Source organism: Canis lupus, chromosome 14 (genome assembly GCF_011100685.1).
Source record: "Canis lupus familiaris isolate Mischka breed German Shepherd chromosome 14, alternate assembly UU_Cfam_GSD_1.0, whole genome shotgun sequence".
NCBI classification, from domain to species: domain Eukaryota; kingdom Metazoa; phylum Chordata; class Mammalia; order Carnivora; family Canidae; genus Canis; species Canis lupus.
Genome location: NC_049235.1, coordinates 2,698,634 through 2,717,634, shown reverse-complemented (window position 1 = coordinate 2,717,634; position 19,001 = coordinate 2,698,634). Strand labels below are relative to the sequence as shown.

Below are 19,001 nucleotides of genomic sequence, written 5' to 3'. Positions count from 1 at the left end.
AAGGTTAGCTTTTGTATTTGAGTTCTTTCCAGGTTTTGGATGGATGCTTGTATTGCGATGTATTTCCCCCTCAGGACTGCTTTTGCTGCATCCCAAAGATTTTGAACAGTTGTATCTTCATTCTCTTTAGTTTCCATGAATCTTTTTAATTCTTCCTTAATTTTCTGGTTGACCCTTTCATCTTTTAGCAGGATGGTCCTTAACCTCCACGTGTTTGAGGTCCTTCCAAACTTCTTGTTGTGATTTAGTTCTAATTTCAAGGCATTATGGTCTGAGAATACACAGGGGATGATCCCAATCTTTTGGTATCGGTTCAGACCTGATTTGTGACCCAGTATGTGGTCTATTCTGGAGAAAGTTCCATGTGCACTTGAGAAGAATGTGTATTCAGTTGCAGTTTGGATGTAAAGTTCTGTAGATATCTGTGAAATCCATCTGGTCCAGTGTGTCATTTAAAGCTCTTGTTTCTTTGGAGATGTTGTGCTTAGAAGACCTATCAATAGAAATAGAAAGCGCTATATTCAAGTCACCAAGTATAAGTGTATTATTATCTAAGTATGTCTTAACTTGGTTATTAATTGATATACTTAGCAGCTCCCACACTCAGGACATAAATATTCATTATTGTGAGGTCCTCTTGTTGGATAGATCCTTAAGTATGATATAGTGTCCCTCTTCAACTCTTACTACAGTCTTTGGGATAAACTTTAATTTATCTGATATAAGGATGGCTACCCCTTTTTTTGAGGACTATTTGAAAGGTACATAGTTCTCCAGCCTTTTATTTTCAGGCTGTAGGTGTCCTTAGGTCTAAAATGAGTCTCTTATAGACAGCAAATGATGAGTCTTGCTTTTTCATCCAGTCTGAAACCCTGCACCTTTTGATGGGGTTATTAAGCCATTCACGTTCAGAATTACTATTGAGAGATATGAATTTAGTGTCATCTTGATACCTATTCAGTCCGTGTTTCTGTGATTTGTTTCCTTGGAGTTCCTCTTTCTTTTACAGGGTCCCCCTTAATATTTCTTGCAGAGCCGGTGTGGGGTTCACATATTCTTTCAGTTTCTGCCTATTTTGGAAGCTCTTTATGTCTCCTTTTCTAAATGATAGCCTTGCTGGATAAAGTACTCTTGTCTGCATGTTCTTCTCAATTAGTTCCCAGAATATATCTGGCCAGCCCTTTCTTGCCTGCCAGGTCTCTGTGGAGAGGTTTGCTGTTAATACTTCTCCCCGTAAAGTTTATGGATTTCTTGTCTCTTGCTGCTTTAAGGATCTTCTCTTTATCTTTGGAATTTGCAAGTTTCACTATTAAATGTCGAGGTGTTGAGTGGTTTTTACTGATTTTAGGGGGGAATATCTCTATCTCCTGGATCTGAATGCCTGTTTCCCTTCCCAAGTTAGCGAAGTTCTCAGCTATGATTTGTTGAAATACAGTTTCTGGACCTCTGTCCCTTTCGGCGTCATCAGGAACCCCAATTAAATATAGAGTTTTCCTTTTGAGGCTGTAATTTATTTCCCTTAACCTATCCTCATGATCTTTTAATTGTTTTTCTCTTTTTTTCCTCAGTGTCCTTTCTTGCCATCAGCTTGTCTTCTATGTCACTTACTCATTCTTCTACCTTGTTAACCCTCGTTTTTAGGACCTCCAGTTTGGATTGCATCTCCTTTAATTGATTTTTAATTTTGGCCTGATTTTATCTAAATTCTGCAGTCATGCAGTCTCTTGAATCCTTTATGCTTTTTTCCAGAGCCACCAGTAGCTTTATAATTGTGCTTCCGAATTGGCTTTCTGACACTGGATTGTAATCCACATTTTGTAACTCTGTGGGAGAGAGGACTGTTTCTGATTCTGTTGTGGTGAGTTTTTCCTTCTAGTCATTTTGCTCAGTGCAGAGTGGCCAAAAACTGGTTGTACTGGAAAAAGGAGAAAAAGAGAAAAAAAGGGGGGGGGGGAGAGGGGAGACAAATAGAAAACAAAAAACAAGGGGAGTATCCTCTGATTCTGTATACTGTAAATCCCTCTACTTCCCCTGGAACTTTCCTGTGCCACTTGGTCAATAACTGGCTTTTCCCCTGTCCTTCTACCTGGTCTTCTAGGGCAGGGGCCTGCGGTGCTACTTCTCAGGTGTGTGCACCTGGGGTAGCTGCTCAGTCCCTTGTCAGGTGCAGGGCTCAGTGGGAACTGTTTATCCTGTGAGGCCCCTGCTCAGTCCCAGGTACAAGGTGACACCAGGAGGAACAACATCAGTGGCGGTGGCCAGCTCTCCAACTCTGGAGTCAGCTCCTGCAGGAACTACTGCAGCTCCCAGTCCGCAGTGGCCTCAATGCTTCAGGGGCCGGGGGCACTGATCTGCCCAGCTCGGGCTGCGCAGCGGCAGGAGCGTCCTTGCTTTCCTGTGTCCTCCCAGCCTCTGCCTGTCCCGGGGGGAGTGCCAGTTCTTGGCTTGTGTTCCACAGCGTCCTGGGCTCTGGGGCCTTTGCCATTGGAATGTGCTCCCGGGCTGCACAGCCCCTCCCCGCCGGGCCGCTGCCGGAGCCGCCTCTGAGCTGCTCCAGAGGCTGTGCCGGGCACGTGTTCCAGTCCTTTTGGGAGTTAGGCCCATGGTGTGTGGCGCCCTCCCCCTGGGGCAGTTCCTCTGTTAGTGCCCTTGGGAATCTTGGGCTCCACTGCCCCTCCTGGGATCCTGCTCCAACTCCCTGCGAGTGCCTTCCATCTGGGAAGGTTGGTTAAGCTCCTGCTTTCCGGGACTGGGCTTTCCTGTCCTGGGAACACTGCCTTGCAGCCTTAGCCTGGCTCCTTGCAGGGCCCCTCCCCCTTGGATGCTTTTTTATTTCTTTTTTTTGTCTCCCTACCTTGATAGGACAAACTCTTCTCACTGTAGCATTCCAGCTGTTCTCTTTTTAAATCTCAGACCGAATTCGTAGGTTTTTAGGATGATTTGAAAGTTATCTAGGTAAGTTGGTAGGGACAGGTGACTTGGGGACCCTACTCTTCTGCCCTCTTGCCTCGCCTCCCTAAATTTTTTTTATTGGAGTTCAATTTGCCAACATATAGCATAACATCTAGTGCTCATCCTGCCATGTGCCCCCCTCAGTGCCCATCACCCAGTCACCCCAACCTCCAACTCACCTCCCTTTCCACTACCTCTTGTTCGTTTCCCAGAGTTAGGTGTCTCTCATCAGAAAACAGATTCTTAACTATAGGAAACAAACCGAGGGTTACTGGAGGGGAGGTGGGCAGGGGATGGGCTAAATAAGTGATGGGTATTAAGGAGGGCACTTGTGATGAGCAATGAATTTTATTTTATTTAAAAAATTTTTTTTTAAATTTTTTTATTTATTTATGATAGTCACAGAGAGAGAGAGAGACAGAGACACAGGCAGAGGGAGAAGTAGGCTCCATGCACCGGGAGCCCGATGTGGGATTCGATCCCGGGTCTCCAGGATTGCACCCTGGGCCAAAGGCAGGCGCCAAACCGCTGCACCACCCAGGGATCCCAGCAATGAATTTTATATGTAAGTGATGAATTACTAATTTGTACTACTGAAACTAATATTACACTGTATGTTAATTAACTAGAACTTAAATAAAAACTTGAAAAATGAAAAAAAACAATCAGAGATAAAGAACTCAATAACTGAAATTAAAAATACAGTAGTGGGCTAAGTACTAGGATACAGGAAAGAAGGATGGATTAGTGACCTGGAAGACAAAGTAATGAAAAGAAATCAAGCTGAACAGGAGAGAGACAAAAGAATAATTAAAATGATAGATTAAATGGAACTCAACAACATCAAGCACAATAGCATTTGCATTGTAGGGATCTCAGAAGGAGAAGAGAGGGAAAAAGGAGCAGAAAATACATTTGAAGAAATAATAGCTGAAAACTCCCCAAATCTTGAGAAGAAAAACAGAAATTCAAATTCAGGAGGCACAGAGATCACCAAAGAAAATCAACCCAAGAAGGACCACATCTAGACACATGGTAAGACATGGCAAGAAAAGTAGTGAAAAAGAGAATTGTTAAAGCAGCAAGAGAAAAGAAAATAGTCACATTCATGGGAAACATCAGAAGGCTATCAGCTGATTTTTAATAGAAAATTTGTAGGTCAGAAGGGAGTGTCATGATGTCTTCAAAGTGCTGGAAGTACAAGAACTTACAACCAATAACACTCTATCCAGCAAGGCTATTATTCAGAATAGGAGACATAAATTTTCCCACACCAAAAAAAAAAAAAAAAAAAAAAAAAGTTAAAGGAATTTATGACCACTAAACAAGACTTAATGGAATAAAGAAATGTTAAAGAAAGACTTTAAGCAGAAGTAAAAAGAAAAAAATGTAGGAAGCAGAAAAGCAGTAAAATTAAGGATATCTGTAAGAAGTCAGTCAGGAGATTTATGTACACAGATGTGAAGTATGACATCATATCCTTAAAATGTGATGAAAGGAGAAGTAAAAGTTTATTGCTTATAGAATGGGTTCAAACTTAAGCAACCATCAACTTAATATGTACTGCTATATGGATGGAATGTCAAATTAAAACTTATGGAAACCACAATTTAAAAAATGGTAACAACTACACAAAAACTGAAGAAAAAGAATTTGTCATCCCAGTCATTTCGGGCTTGCCAGGTCTCTGTGGATAGGTCTGCCACCAATCTAATGTTCCCACCTCTGTAGATTAGGAATCTCTTGTCTCAAGCTGCTTTGAGAATTTTCTCTTTATTTCTCAAATTTGCAAGCTTCACTCTTACATGTTGGGTGTTTTCCTGTTTTTATTGATTTTGGAAGGTGTCCTTTCTACCTCTTGGATATGAATGCCTATTTCCTTCTCCAGATTAGGAAAGTTCACAGCTATGAGTTGCTCAAATATACCTTCTGGCCCTCCTTTGCTCTCTGTGCACTCAGGATTCCAATAATTCTAATGTTCTTTTTTTTTTAATGGCATCACTGATTTCTTGAAGCCTTTACTCTGGGCTATTAGTTGTTTTTGTCTCTTTTCCTCAGCTTCCTTCCTTTCCATCAACTTGTCTTCTAGGACACTTATACTGTCTTCTGCCTCATTTACTCTAGCCATTAGAGCATCCAGTTTAGACTGGATCTCAGAGTATTTTAATTTCTACCTGCTTAAATCTAATTTCTGCACTAAGAAATCCTTTAGAGTTTTTTATTTTTTTTTCAAGCCCAGCTAGAAACTTTATAATTGTTATCCTGAATTCCATCTCTGACATTTTACTTAAATCCATATCTATTAGTTCTGTGGTGATAGTATTACCTCTGGTTCTTTTTTTGTTGTTGTTTTGAATTCCTTGTTCTAGTCATTTTTTCCAGTAAAGCAGGCTGAAACGAGTGAATCTAATAAAAAATACCAACCATGACCCAAGCAAAATGCCCACTGTAGACAAAGCTGAAGAAATCAGAAACCAGAGAAGAAAACAACTAAGGAAAAGAAAAACAAAACGAAAAAAGGGGGAGGGTAGTGGGATGGGGAATAGAGAATATAATCTCACCAAGTTGACAAAACAGTGTGATCCTCTTGGTCCTGAGTGTATTTTGGTCCATGTGTTAGAAGATACTACATTCCAAAATTATAAAGACAACAATACTTTTACATATATATACAAAAATTTTATTGAATACAGTGAAAGGAAGCCAAAAATGAAGAATATAACATATTTTTGTAAAAAATGAAAGCTAAAAGAAATACTTAAAATCAAAGAGTTGATAAAATAAGAAATTAATTGAAATTGGAAAAAATGAAAAAAAATTAAGAAATTTTAATTGAAAGATAAACAAATCATAAGAAAAAACCTGGAGTTCTATACACTATTTTCCCCAGCCCTGGAGTTCTAGAGTCCTATGTGGCCTGGAAACTTGCTGTTCACTTGTTCTTCCTGCTGGTCCTCTGCGGGAGGGCCTGCTGCAGTGATCCTCAGGTGTCTGTACCTGGGGAGAGTTGCCTGGCCCAGTGTAAACTGCTGTGTGTGGCTTTTGTTTTCTGAAGGCTTTCCACACCTCTTTATAGAGTGAAAATCAAAATGGCCATACTGATCTCCAGACCAGGAGCTGAAAGATGGCCATGTGTGCTAAACTCTGTGGGTTACAATGGTGCCCCAGCACTCTGATCCTTTCTGGGGAAGTCAGAGGGTCACTGACTTGTGCAATTTCAGGTCCCCAGCAGGGAGACCTTTTGCCAGATTGTGGGCTCACCTGGCCTGCCCCTCTTGGAGGAAGCAGAAGCTTATACCGTTCCTGTCCTTTTCAGGGCCCTGGCATGGAGATCGCTCACCTCGCGGAGTGAGCACCCACTCTGCCTCTCCCTGACGAGGTGGGAGGGTTAGTGCATTCTCATCTTTTGCAGGGTCCCAATGTGGAGAGTGGCCACCAGAGCATCCAGGGTTTGTGGTTCATGACAAAGGGAGCTGAGAGCCACCTCCCAGCCTCGCTGACCTAAACCAGTTTCCCTGCTCCAATGCTGGGGAATGTTGCCAGCTCAGGCATCCTTGTTTTTTCTGACCCTGGGGATCTTGAGACCCACCATCCCAGCTGTGATTCTGCCCTCCTTCACCACTGAGAACCTTTCCAGAAGGGAAATCTCTCACTGGAGCAGATTTCGGAAGGTCCTGAGGTCGGGCTGCAGGGCCATATCACGTTCTAGTAGCCAGGGACAAGGGCTCCCTTCCCCTGCCATTTATCTTCTCACATACTCCCTCCGTTTCTCTTCTCCACACTCCTATGTTGCAAAAAGTGGTCACTTTCTATTTGTTTAGTTCCAGTCATTCTTTTCTTATATCTCAGGTTGAATTCCTAGGCGTTCAGGATGATTGGATAATTATTTAGCTAAATTAACAGGAATAGATGAGATGAAGACCCCTACTCTTCTGCCATCTTGCCACACCCTCTCTCTTTTTTCCAAGTTGTTTTAAATCCCACATTTGAGTGAAACCATATGGTATTTGTCTTTCTATGACTGACTTATCCCACTCAGCATTTTATTCTCTAGTTTCATCGATGTTGCAAATGGCAAGCTTTTATTATTTTTTTTGTGGCTGAATAATATCCATACATCCATATATTCATATGTGTATATACATACATACAATCTGTATGTATACATATGTATACATATATGAATATATGTATGGATGTATGTATACACACACATCATTCTTTATCCATTCATCTATTGATGAATGCTTGGGTTGCTTCCATAATTTAGCTGTTGTAAATAATGCTGCAATAAACTTAGGAGTGCATATATACTTTTGAAATAGTGTTTTTTGTATACTTTGGGTAAATACCCAGTAGTGTGAATACTCGATCAAGGTAGTTCTAGTTTTAACTTTCTGAGGAAACTCCATACTGTTTTATGCAGTAATTGTACCAATTTGCACTTCAACTAACAGTGGAGTTGCTTTTTCTCCACATCCTCATCAACACTTGTCTCTTGCATTTTGATTTTAGCCATTCTGACAGGTATTAGGTATTGTAGTTTTGATTTGCATTTCCCTGATGGTGAGTAATGATGAACATTTTTCATGTGACTGTTGGCTATCTGTATGTCTTCTTTGGCAAAATGTCTATTCATGTCATCTGCCCAGTTTTTAAATTGAAAAATTTGTTTTTAAGGGTGTTGAATTGTCTCAGTTCTTCATATATTTTTGATACTAATGCTTTATTGAATATCTCATTTGCAAATATCTTCTCTTGTTCATAGGTTGCCTTTTAATTTGGGTGATTGTTTCCTTCACAGTACATAAGCTTTTCATTTTGATGTAGTCCCAATAGTTTATTTTTGCTTTTATTTCCCTTTGTTCTATTGACTTGTGTGTATATTTTTGTGCCAATACCATACTATTTTGACCAATACAGTTTTGCACTGTAACAAGTCAGAATGGTGATACCTCCAGTTTTTTTTTTCTTTTTCATGATTGCTTTGGCTATTTGAGGTCTTTTGTGGTTCCATAGAAATTAAAATTTCTGGATGGATTATTAGTCTAGTTCTGTGAAAAATGCTGTTGGCATTTTGATAGGGATTATATTAACTATGTGTATTCCTCTGGGTAATATAGACATTTTGACAATATTTATTCTTCAATTCATGAGCATGAAATATCTTTCCATTTGTGTCACCTTCAATTTCTTTCATTAAAGTTTTGTAGTTTACAGGATAAAGATGATTCACTTCCTTGGTTAAGTTTATTCCTAGGTATTTTATTATTTATTTTATTTTATTTCATTTATTTTATTTTATTTATCTGCTGTAATTGTAAATGGGATTTTTTTTCTTAATTTCTCTTTCTGTTGCTTTATCATTAGTGTAAAAGGATTCAACAGGTGTACCTTGATTTTGTATCCTGTGACCATTTTGAAGTCACTTATCAGTTTTAGTAGTTTTTTGATGGAGTGTCAGGTTTTTTATATAGAGTATCATGTCATCTGCCAATACTTCAAGGTTTACTTCTTCCTACCAATTTGGATGCCTTTTATTTCTTTTTTGCCTGAATATTGTGGCTAGGACTACCAGTTCTAGGTTGAATAGAAGTGAAAATTGACATATTACCATTGTTCTTGATCTTATGGAGAAACCTCTCAGTTTTTCCCCCATTCAGTATGATGTAAGCAGTGGGTTTTTCATATATGGCCTTTATCATGTTGAGTTGTGTTTTTTCTAAGCCTATTTTGTTGAAGGATTTTTATGATCAATGTATTTTGTACTTTGTCAAATGTTTCTTCTGCATCTACTGGAAGGATCATATAATTTTTTTTCTTATTAATGTAATGTACTATGCTGATTAATTTGTGAATATTCTCTGAGTAAATACATAATAGTGCAATTGCTGGATAGTATAATTCTATTTTTAATTTTTTTTATAACTATACATGTTTTTTTTTTAATTTTTATTTATTTATGATAGTCACACAGAGAGAGAGAGAGAGGGGGGCAGAGACACAGGCAGAGGGAGAAGCAGGCTCCATGCACCGGGAGCCCGACGTGGGATTCGATCCCGGGTCTCCAGGATCGCGCCCTGGGCCAAAGGCAGGCGCCAAACCGCTGCACCACCCAGGGATCCCTATTTTTAATTTTTTGAAGAACCTCCATAGTGTTATCTCCAGTGGCTGCACAAGTTTTATTCTCACCAACAGTGCAAGAGGATTCCCCTGACTCCATATGCTTTCCAAAATCTGTTGTTTCCTGTGTTCTCAATTTTAATCATTCTGATTGGTGTGAGGTAATATATCTTTGTAGTTTTAATTTGTATTTTCGCTGATAGATCAGTGATGTTGAGCACCTTTTCATGTGTTTGTTGGCCATCTGTGTGTCTTTGGAAATATGTTTATTCATGTTTTCTGTCCATTTATTTTTTTTGTATCTTTATTATTATTATTATTTTAATAAATTTAGTTTTTATTGGTGTTCAATTTGTCAGCATACAGAATAACACCCAGTGCTCATCCCGTCAAGTGCTGACACCAGTGCCTGCCACCCAGTCACCCCCACAGCCCTACAACCTCCCCTTCCACCACTCTTAGTTCATTTCCCAGCATAAGGAGTCTTTCATGTTCTGTCTCCTTTTCTGATATTTCCCACTTATTTTTTCTCCTTTCCCCTTTATTCCCTTTCACTAATTTTCATATTCCCCAAATGAATGAGATCATATGTTTGTCTTTCTCCAATTGACTTATTTCACTCAGCATAATACCCTCCAGTTCCATCCACGTTGAAGCAAATGGTGGGTATTTGTCATTTCTAATGGCTGAGTAATATTCCATTGTATACATAGATCACATCTTCTTCATCAATTCATCTTTTGATGGACACTGATGCTCCTTTCACAGTTTGGCTATTGTGGACATTGCTGCTATAAACATCGGGGTACAGGTGTCCCAGCGTTTCATTGCATCTGTATCTTTGGGGTAAATCCCCAGCAGTGCAATTGCTGGGTCGTAGGGCAGGTCTATTTTTAACTCTTTGAGGAATCTCCACACAGTTTTCCAGAGTCGCTGCACCAGTTCACATTCCCACCAACAGTGCAAGAGGTTTCCCTTTTCTCCGCATCCTCTCCAATATTTGTGATTTCCTGCCTTGTTAATTTTCCCCATTCTCACTGGTGTGAGATGGTATCTCATTGTGGTTTTGATTTGTATTTCCTTGATGGCAAGTGATGCAGAACATTTTCTCATGTGCATGTTGGCCATGTCTATGTCTTCCTCTGTGAGATTTCTCTTCATGTCTTTTGCCCATTTCATGATTGGATTGTTTGTTTCTTTGGTGTTGAATTTAATAAGTTCTTTCAATAGCTTGGAAACTAGCCCTTTATGTGATACGTCATTTGCAAATATCTTCTCCCATTCCGTAGGTTGTCTTTTAGTTTTGTTGACTGTATCCTTTGCTGTGCAAAGCTTCTTATCTTGATGAAGTCCCAATAGTTCATTTTTGGTTTTGTTTCTTTTGCCTTTGTGGATGTATCTTGCAAGAAGTTGCTGTGGCCGAATTCAAAAAGGTGTTGTTGCCTGTGTTCTCCTCTAGGATTTTGATGGAATCTTGTGTCACATTTAGATCTTTCATCCATTTTGAGTTTATCTTTGTGTATGGTGCAAGAGAGTGGTCTGGTTTCATTCTTCTGCATGTGGATGTCCAATTTTCCCAGCACCATAGATTGAAGAGACTGTCTTTCTTCCAGTGGATTGTCTTTCCTCCTTTATCGAATGTTAGTTGACCATAAAGTTGAGGGTCCACTTCTGGATTCTCTATTCTGTTCCCTTGATCTATGTGTCTGTTTTTGTGCCAGTACCACACTGTCTTGATGATCACAGCTTTGTAGTACAACCTGAAATCTGGCATTGTGATGTCCCCAGCTATGGTTTTCTTTTTTAAAATTCCCCTGGCTATTCAGGGTCTTTTCTGATTCCACACAAGTCTTAAAATAATTTGTTCCAACTCTCTGAAGAAAGTCCATGGTATTTTGATAGGGATTGCATTAAACGTGTACATTGCCCTGGGTAACATTGACATTTTCACACTATTAATTCTGCCAATCCATGAGCATGGAATATTTTTCCATCTCTTTGTGTCTTCTTCAATTTCTTTCAGAAGTGTCCTGTAGTTTTTAGGGTATAGATCCTTTACCTCTTTGGTTAGGTTTATTCCTAGGTATCTTATGCTTTTGGGTCCAATTGTAAATGGGATTGACTCCTTAATTTCTCTTTCTTCAGTCTCATTATTAGTGTATAGGTATGCCACTGACTTCTGAGCATTGATTTTGTATCCTGCCACACTGCCAAATAGCTGGATGAATTCTAGCAATCTTAGAGTGGCATCTTTTGGGTTTCCTATGTAGAGTATCATGTCATCGGTGAAGAGGGATAGTTAGACTTCTTCTTTGCCCATTTGAATGCCTTTAATGTCTTTTTCTTGTCTGATTGCTGAGGCTAAGACTTCTAGTACTATGTTGAATAGCAGTGGTGAGAGTGGACATCCCTGTCTTGTTCCTGATCTTAGGGGAAAGGCTCCCAGTGCTTCCCCATTGAGAATGATATTTGCTGTGGGCTTTTCATAGATGGCTGTTAAGATGTTGAGGAATGTTCCCGCTATCCCTACACTCTGAAGAGTTTTGATCAGGAATGGATGCTGTATTTTGTCAAATGCTTTCTCTGCATCTATTGACAGATTTATATGATTCTTGTTTTTTCTCTTGCTGATATTATGAATCAATTGATTGTTTTATGAGTGTTGAACCAGCCATGCATCCCGGGGATAAATCCTACTTGGTCATGGTGTATAATCTTCTTAATGAACTGTTGTAACCTACTTGCTAGCAGTAGGAGTATTGTTGAGATTTTTGCATCCATGTTCATCAGGGATATTGGTCTATAATTCTCCTTTTTGGTGGGGTCCTTGTCTGGTTTGGAATTAAGGTGATATTGGCCTCATAGAACAAGTTTGGAAGTACTACATCTCTTTCTATCTATCTGAACAGCTTTAGTAGAATAGGTGTGGTTTCTTCTTTAAACGTTTGATAGAATTCTCCTGGGAAGCCATCTGTCCCTTGACTTTTGTGTCTTGGGAGGTTTTTGATGACTGCTTCAATTTCCTCCCTGGTTATCACCCTGTTCAGGTTTTCCCTTTCTTCCAGTTCCAGTTTTGGTAGTTTGTGGCTTTCCAGAAATGTATCCATTTCTTCTAGATTGCCTAATTTATTGGTGTATAGCTGTTCATAATTTGCTTTAAAAATCGTATTTCCTTGGTGTTGGTAGTGATCTCTCCTTTCTCATACATGATTTTATTGAGACTTTTCTCTATTCTTTTTACTAAGGCTGGCTAATGGTTTATCTACCTTATTAATTCTTTCAACGAACCAACTCCTGGTTTTGTTGATCTGTTCCACAGTTCTTCTGGTCTCGATTTTGTTGAGTTCTGCTCGAATCTTTATTAACTCTCTTCTTCTGCTGGGTGTAGGATCTATTTGCTGTTTTTTCTCTAGCTCCTTTAGGTGTAAGGTTAGCTTTTGTATTTGAGTTCTTTCCAGTTTTTGAATGGATGCTTGTATTGCGATGTATTTCCCCCTCAGGACTGCTTTTGCTGCATCCCAAAGATTTGAATGGTTGTATCTTCATTATCATTAGTTTCCATGAATCTTTTTAATTCTTCCTTAATTCCCTGGTTCGCCCTTTCATCTTTTAGCAGGATGGTCCTTAACCTCCACGTGTTTGAGGTCCTTCCAAATTTCTTGTAGTGATTTAGTTCTAATATCAAGGCATTATGGTCTGAGAATATGCAGGGGACGATCCCAATCTTTTGGTATCGGTTCAGACCCGATTTGTGACTCAGTATGTGTTCTATTCTGGAGAAAGTTCCATGTGCACTTGAGAAGAATGTGTATTCAGTTTCATTTGGATGTAAAGTTCTGTAAATATCTGTGAAATCCATCTGGTCCAGTGTATCATTTAAAGCTCTTAGAAGACCTATTGAGTGCAGAAAGCGCTAGATTGAAGTCATCAAGTATAAGTGTACTATTATCTAAGAATGTATTAACTTTGGTTATTAATTGATTGATATATTTGCAGCTGCCACATTCGGGGCATATATATTGAGGATTGTTAAGTACTCTTGTTGGATAGATCCTTTAGGTATGATATAGTGTCCCTCTTCATCTCTCACTATAGTCTTCGGGATAAATTTTAGTTTATCTGATACAAGGATGGCTACCCCTGCTTTCTTTTGAGGACCATTTGAATGATACATGGTTCTCCAACCTTTTATTTTCAGGCTGTAGGTGTCCTTCTGTCTAAAATGCGTTTCTTGTAGACAGCAAATAGATGGGTCCTGCTTTTTTTATCCAGTCTGAAACCCTGCACCTTTTGATGGGGTCTTTAAGGCCATTCACGCTCAGAGTAACTATTGAAAGATATGAGTTTAGTGGCATCATGATACCTATTCAGTCCCTGTTTTTGTGGATTGTTCCATTGGACTTCTTAAAGAGTAATTTTAAGAGTCCCCCTTAAAATTTCTTGCAGAGCTAGTTTGGTGGTCACATATTCTTACAGTTCCTGCCTGTCATGGAAGCTCTTTATCTCTCTTTCTATTCTGAATGATAGCCTTGCTGGATAAAGTATTCTTGGCTGCATGTTTTTCTCATTTAGGACCCTGAATATATCCTGCCAGACCTTTCTGGCCTGCCAGGTCTCTGTGGAGAGGTCTGGTGTTAATCTGATATTTCTCCCCATATAAGTCAGGGATCTTTGGTCTCTTGCTGCTTTAAGGATCTTCTCTTTATCTTTGGAATTTGCAAGCTTCCCTATTCACTATTTTTTATTTTAGGGGGGAATCTTTCTATTTCCTGGATCTAAAGGCCTGTTTCCCTTCCCAGATTAGGAAAGTTTTCAGCTATGATTTGTTCAAATACATATTCTGGACATCTGACCCTTTCGGCACCCTCAGGAACCCCAATTAAAAGTAGATTTTTCTTCCTCAGGCTGTCACTTATTTCCTTTAATCTACCCTCATGATCTTTTAATTGTTTGTCTTTTTTTTCCTCAGTTTCCCTCTTTGCCATCAACTTGTATTCTATGTCACTCACCCGTTCTTCCACCTCGTTAACCCTCATCATTAGTACCTCTAGTTTGGATTGCATATTATGAAATTGATATTTAATTTTGGCCTGATTAGATCTAAATTCTGCAGTCATGAAGTCTGTTGAGTCCTTTATCCTTTTTTCTAGAGCCACCAGTAGCTTTGTAATAGTGCTTCTGAATTGGCTTTCTGACATTGAATTGTAATCCAGAGTTACAATTGAATTGTAACTCTGTGGGAGAGAGGACTTTTTTTGATTCTTTCTTTTGAGGTGAGGTTTTCCTTCTAGTCATTTTGCTCAGTGCATAGTGGCCAAAAACAAGGAGTATTGGGAAAGGGAGAAAAAGGTGAGAAGAGAAAGAAGAAAAGAAAAAGAAAAAAGAAAGAAGAAAAAAAAAGAGAACAGAAAAAGAAAAAAAGGGGCGGGGTAGCCAATTGAAATCATAAGAAAAAAAAAAACAACAACAAAGGGTAGTATCTTCTGATTCTGTATACTGAAAGTCCCTTGACTTCCCCTGGAACTTGTCCTTCTAGCTGGTCTTCTGGGGGAGGGGCCTGTAGTGTTGATTTTCAGGTGTGAGCACTTGGGGGAGCTGCTCTGCCCCCGCCTGGTGCAGGGCTCAGTGGGGTTGTTTACCCCGTGAGGCCCCAGGAGGAACAACCACAGTGGCGGGGCCAGCTCTGGAGCCCTGGAGTCAGCCCCCACAGTAACTCCGGAGCTCTCTGTCTACAGGGCCTGGAGGCTCCCGGCGGGGCTGCTGATCTGCTCAGCTCGGGGCAGGAGCGTCCTCGGGGTCCTGGGCCCTCCCGGCCACTGCCTGTCCCAGGGGAGGCCGGATCCTGGGCTGTGTCTGGCGCCCTGTGCTCCAGGGGCCTGTGCTGTTGGATTCTGCTCCCGCCCCGCAACCCCCTCCGCGGAGCCGCCTCCGAGCCGCCCCCCGCAGCTGCTCCCGCCCCGCAGCCCCCTCCGCGGAGCCTCTTCCTCTGCCCGAGCCCCCCCGAGCTGCTCCGGGTCCCGCCGTGCGCGCTGCAGCCCTTAGGGAGCTCGGCGCACTCTCCCGGGGCGCAGGTGTCTGTCAGTGTCCCCGGGAGCCCGAGGGCATCCCCGCCCTCCTGGGTCCTGCTCCAACTCCCTGCGAGCCCCTTTCCGCCTGGGAAGGTTGGTGCAGCTCCTGCTCCTCCGGGACGGGGCTCTCCTGTCCTGGGGACACTCGCCCCGGCCTCAGCCCGGCTCCTCGCGGGGCCCCTCCCCCTTGGAGGCCTTTTGTGTCTTTCTTTCTTTTTCCCCGTCTTCCTACCTTGATAGAAGCGCGAGCTCTTCTCACTGTAGCATTCCAGCTGGTCTCTCTTTAAATCTCAGGCCGAATTCGTAGATTTTCAGGATGATTTGAAGGTTATCTAGGTAATTTGGTGGGGACAGGTGGCTTGGGGACCCTACTCTTCAGTCTTCTTGCCTTCTGTCCATTTTTTAATTGGAATACTTGTATTATGGGTGATGAGTTATATAAATTCTTTATATACTTGAATACTATCTGTTTTTCAGATACATCATTGCAAATAACCTCTTCCATTCCATGTGCTACCTTTCAGTTTTGATGATTGCTTACTTTGCTGTGCAAAAGCTTTTTTTTTTTTTTTAAGTCCCAATAGCCTATTATGCTTTTGTTTCCCTTGCCTCAGGATATGTGTCTAAAAAGAAGTTTATATGGTTGATGTCAAAGAAGATACTACTTGTGTTCTCCTCTTCTGCATCTTGTTCTAGCTCGGTGAAGAACGCCAGTGGCATTCTGATAGTGATTGTATGCAGTGTGTACATTGCTTTGGGCAGTCTAGACAATTTGACAATGTTTGTTCTTTCACTTCATGAGCCTGGAATGCCTTTCCACTCCTTTGTGTCATCCTCAATCTCTTTCATCAATGTTTTATGGTTTTCAGGGTACAGGCCTTTACTTATTTGGTTAGGTTTATTCCATGTTATATTATTATTTTGAGGGCAATTTTAAATGTGACTAATCATTAGTTTGTCTTTCACTGATTCGTTATTGGTGTATGTAAATGTAAAAGGTATCTGTAAGTTGATTTTGTATCCTGCAACTTTACTGAATTCATATATCATTCCTAGTAAATTTTTGGTGGAGACGTTCAGGTTTTTTATAGAAGTATCATGTCATTTGCAAATAGGGAGAGTTTGACTTCTTCCTTACCAGTTTGGATGCTTTTTGTTTCTTTTTGCTATCTGATTGCTGTGTCTAGAACATCCAGTACCATGTTAAATAACAGTGGTGAGCGTGGGCATCCCTGTCTTCTTCCTGACCATGAGAAAAAGCTCTCAGTTTTTTCCCATTGAAAATGATATTAACTGTATGTTTTTCATATACTTCCATGTGTTTCATATGTACTAATATCTTATCTTTTATTGTCTTTTATTTTTTTATGTATGTGACATTTTTTGCTACCAAGACTCTAGTGAGTCTCTGTTCACTCTCACCATTATTTCTCATATTCTCTTTAAAATACTAAATAACCCTTGTACACATCAAATTGAGTTCAATTCAAGCTGTAAACCTTGTTATTTATTTATTTAGATATGGAAAGAGAGAAAGAAAGGGACTAGGGGGTAGGGAAGAAGGAGAGAGGGAATTTTAAGCAGGCTCCATGCCCATTGTAGAACCTGACAGCTCAGTCTCACAATTCTGAGATCCTGACCTGAGCCTGAATCAAGATTGAATACTTAACTGACTGAGCCACTCAGGTGTCCTTGGACCTTTCACTTTTGTAATAGTTTATCCTTATCATGTTAATAGTGTCCAATTTGTTTATATTTGGCATGTTATCATTATTAAAAAAAGAGATACAATGACTTTGAACACAAATTATAAGGCATTTTAAAAACAGCCTGAAAGGAAAGAATAAGTATCACAACGAGACTTAGGTAGCATTTTGGGAAATATAGGACTATGAATTTTATAATACTATAAACATATGTTATAATTTCTAATGGTAAACAAGTGGAAAACATTCAAGATTGATAGATCATGTAAGCATAGATGCAAATTCCAGTAAAGAATCAAAAGGCAAAGCTAGAAATTGAAACAGTATAACAGAAATGAAGGTTGCATAATTTATGCTCATCAGTAGATTGGGCATAGCTAAGGAAAGAATTTTTCAGGTTGAGTATTTGTCAGTGGAAACTTCAAAAACTGAAATTGAAAGGTAAAAGAAGAAAGACAGAAGGAAATTTTCAAGAACTGTAGAGCAAAGACAAAATATGCAACATGCACATCATGAAAATACCAAAAAGAGAATGAGAGAAACAGAAACAATATTTGGGATAATAATGGCTGATTTTTTCCCCCAAAATGAATTACTAACAACCAATCCATAAAAATCTGAAAACCCTGAGAACTCTGAGCAATATAAAGACAAAAAAAATCTATACTAATGTATATTACCTTAAAACTTCAGAATATCAAATACAAATAATAACCTTATGTGTGGCAGAATCCTTACAAATAAAGGGGCAAGGATAAAAAAAATGCATTGGAGTTCTCTACAGGTACCATTTAAGCAAGAAGAAAATAGAGTGAAATAAATATTTCAGTATTGGAAGATAAAAACTCCCTATACTTCTGTATGCAGTAAAAGTAACTTCCAGAGTGAAAGAGAGATAATAGCTTTCTCAGATACAAATGGAGAAAATTTATTGCCAAAAAAGCTGCCTTTGAGAAATGTCAAATGATGCTCTTCATAGAGAACAACAAATCACAGAGCTCAGAGATTTGGAATTATATAAATAAAAGAATAAAGAACAGATAAACAATGATAAAATACAAACCTTGATTTTAAACACTTTGTTTAAAATAATGGTAGCAAGAAGATAGTTGACTATAGCTTAGGGACAGTGAAGTGAATGACAGTGATGTAATAAGAGAGGAGGTGAGAGGAGTTGGGAAAACTATGTTCTAAGGTATCTGCACTACCCATGAAACAGTATAATGTCATTTGAATGTGGGTTTAGATTAATTACAAATATGTATAAAGTATATATAATAAATTTATATTACATACTGAAAACTTTAGGGCAGAAAGTAGAAAAGTTTTAACAATCAAAATGTTAACCAAGCCAAGGGCGAGCAGGATCTGGGGCCTGTGTGTCAGACATGTGGCCACCTTCTGGGCTCTCTGAGGGGGTTTCAGAGGTACCTGCACTTCGAGAGGAGAGTAGGTGGGAAGCAGCCTGATGGGGATCAGATACTGTCAATACAGAGAGGGGAGGACAGCCCCCCCCCCGCACCGCGGGAGACCCTTAATCCTCAAACCCCATCTCCCCTCGCCTGCCTCAGTGCCTGAGATGCCACCATTCGCACCCCCTTTCTGGTTAAGATAGAGACTCCTTATTTTACTGCGAATATTTTTGTGTTTCTCATGAAGCCATTGTCCATCCTGAGGAAAGCTGGCTGGCTCAGCTCCTCATCAGTTGGCATTAGAGCGGTGGCCCAGCAGCTGGTGGGGGTGGTTTGGTGAGGAGCAGATACTGACCTCATTGTGCCCTGACACTGCTGTACCCTTCTACATGGAGAGAAGAAACTCAGGGTCTCAACCGGGCATAAAAATAGGTTCTCCGGAAAAAAAAAAAAAAAAAAAAAAAAGAGAGAAGAATTATCATGGATGAAAAATGGAAAACCTTCCAGAAGCATATCTTTGAGAGTGGTGGAGAGCAAAGAAACCAGTGTGAAGTGGAGAGGTTAATATTTTGTAAGGGCATATCCAGTTTGCTCTACACAGTAAGAAATAAGGCACAGCATGTGTGATACAAGTAAGCTTTCCTCTGATTACTTTTATTTTTTCAATGGAATTATAATCAAGGAAAGTGTCTATAAGTTAATAGCAGATAGTTCAGAGGAAAAAAAACATCTCAGAGACC

At 40.0% G+C, this 19,001-nt stretch overlaps 1 long non-coding RNA gene across 1 annotated transcript in view; it reads right to left on the bottom strand.

Annotated features, from left to right (window-relative positions):
* Positions 1-433: 433 nt before the first annotated feature.
* Positions 434-19,001, bottom strand: part of LOC119876967 — a 37,741-nt gene continuing 19,173 nt past the window's right edge. The window contains exon 4 of the long non-coding RNA XR_005369278.1: positions 434-493. This is a non-coding gene — a long non-coding RNA (uncharacterized LOC119876967). The remainder of the gene's footprint in view (positions 494-19,001) is intronic.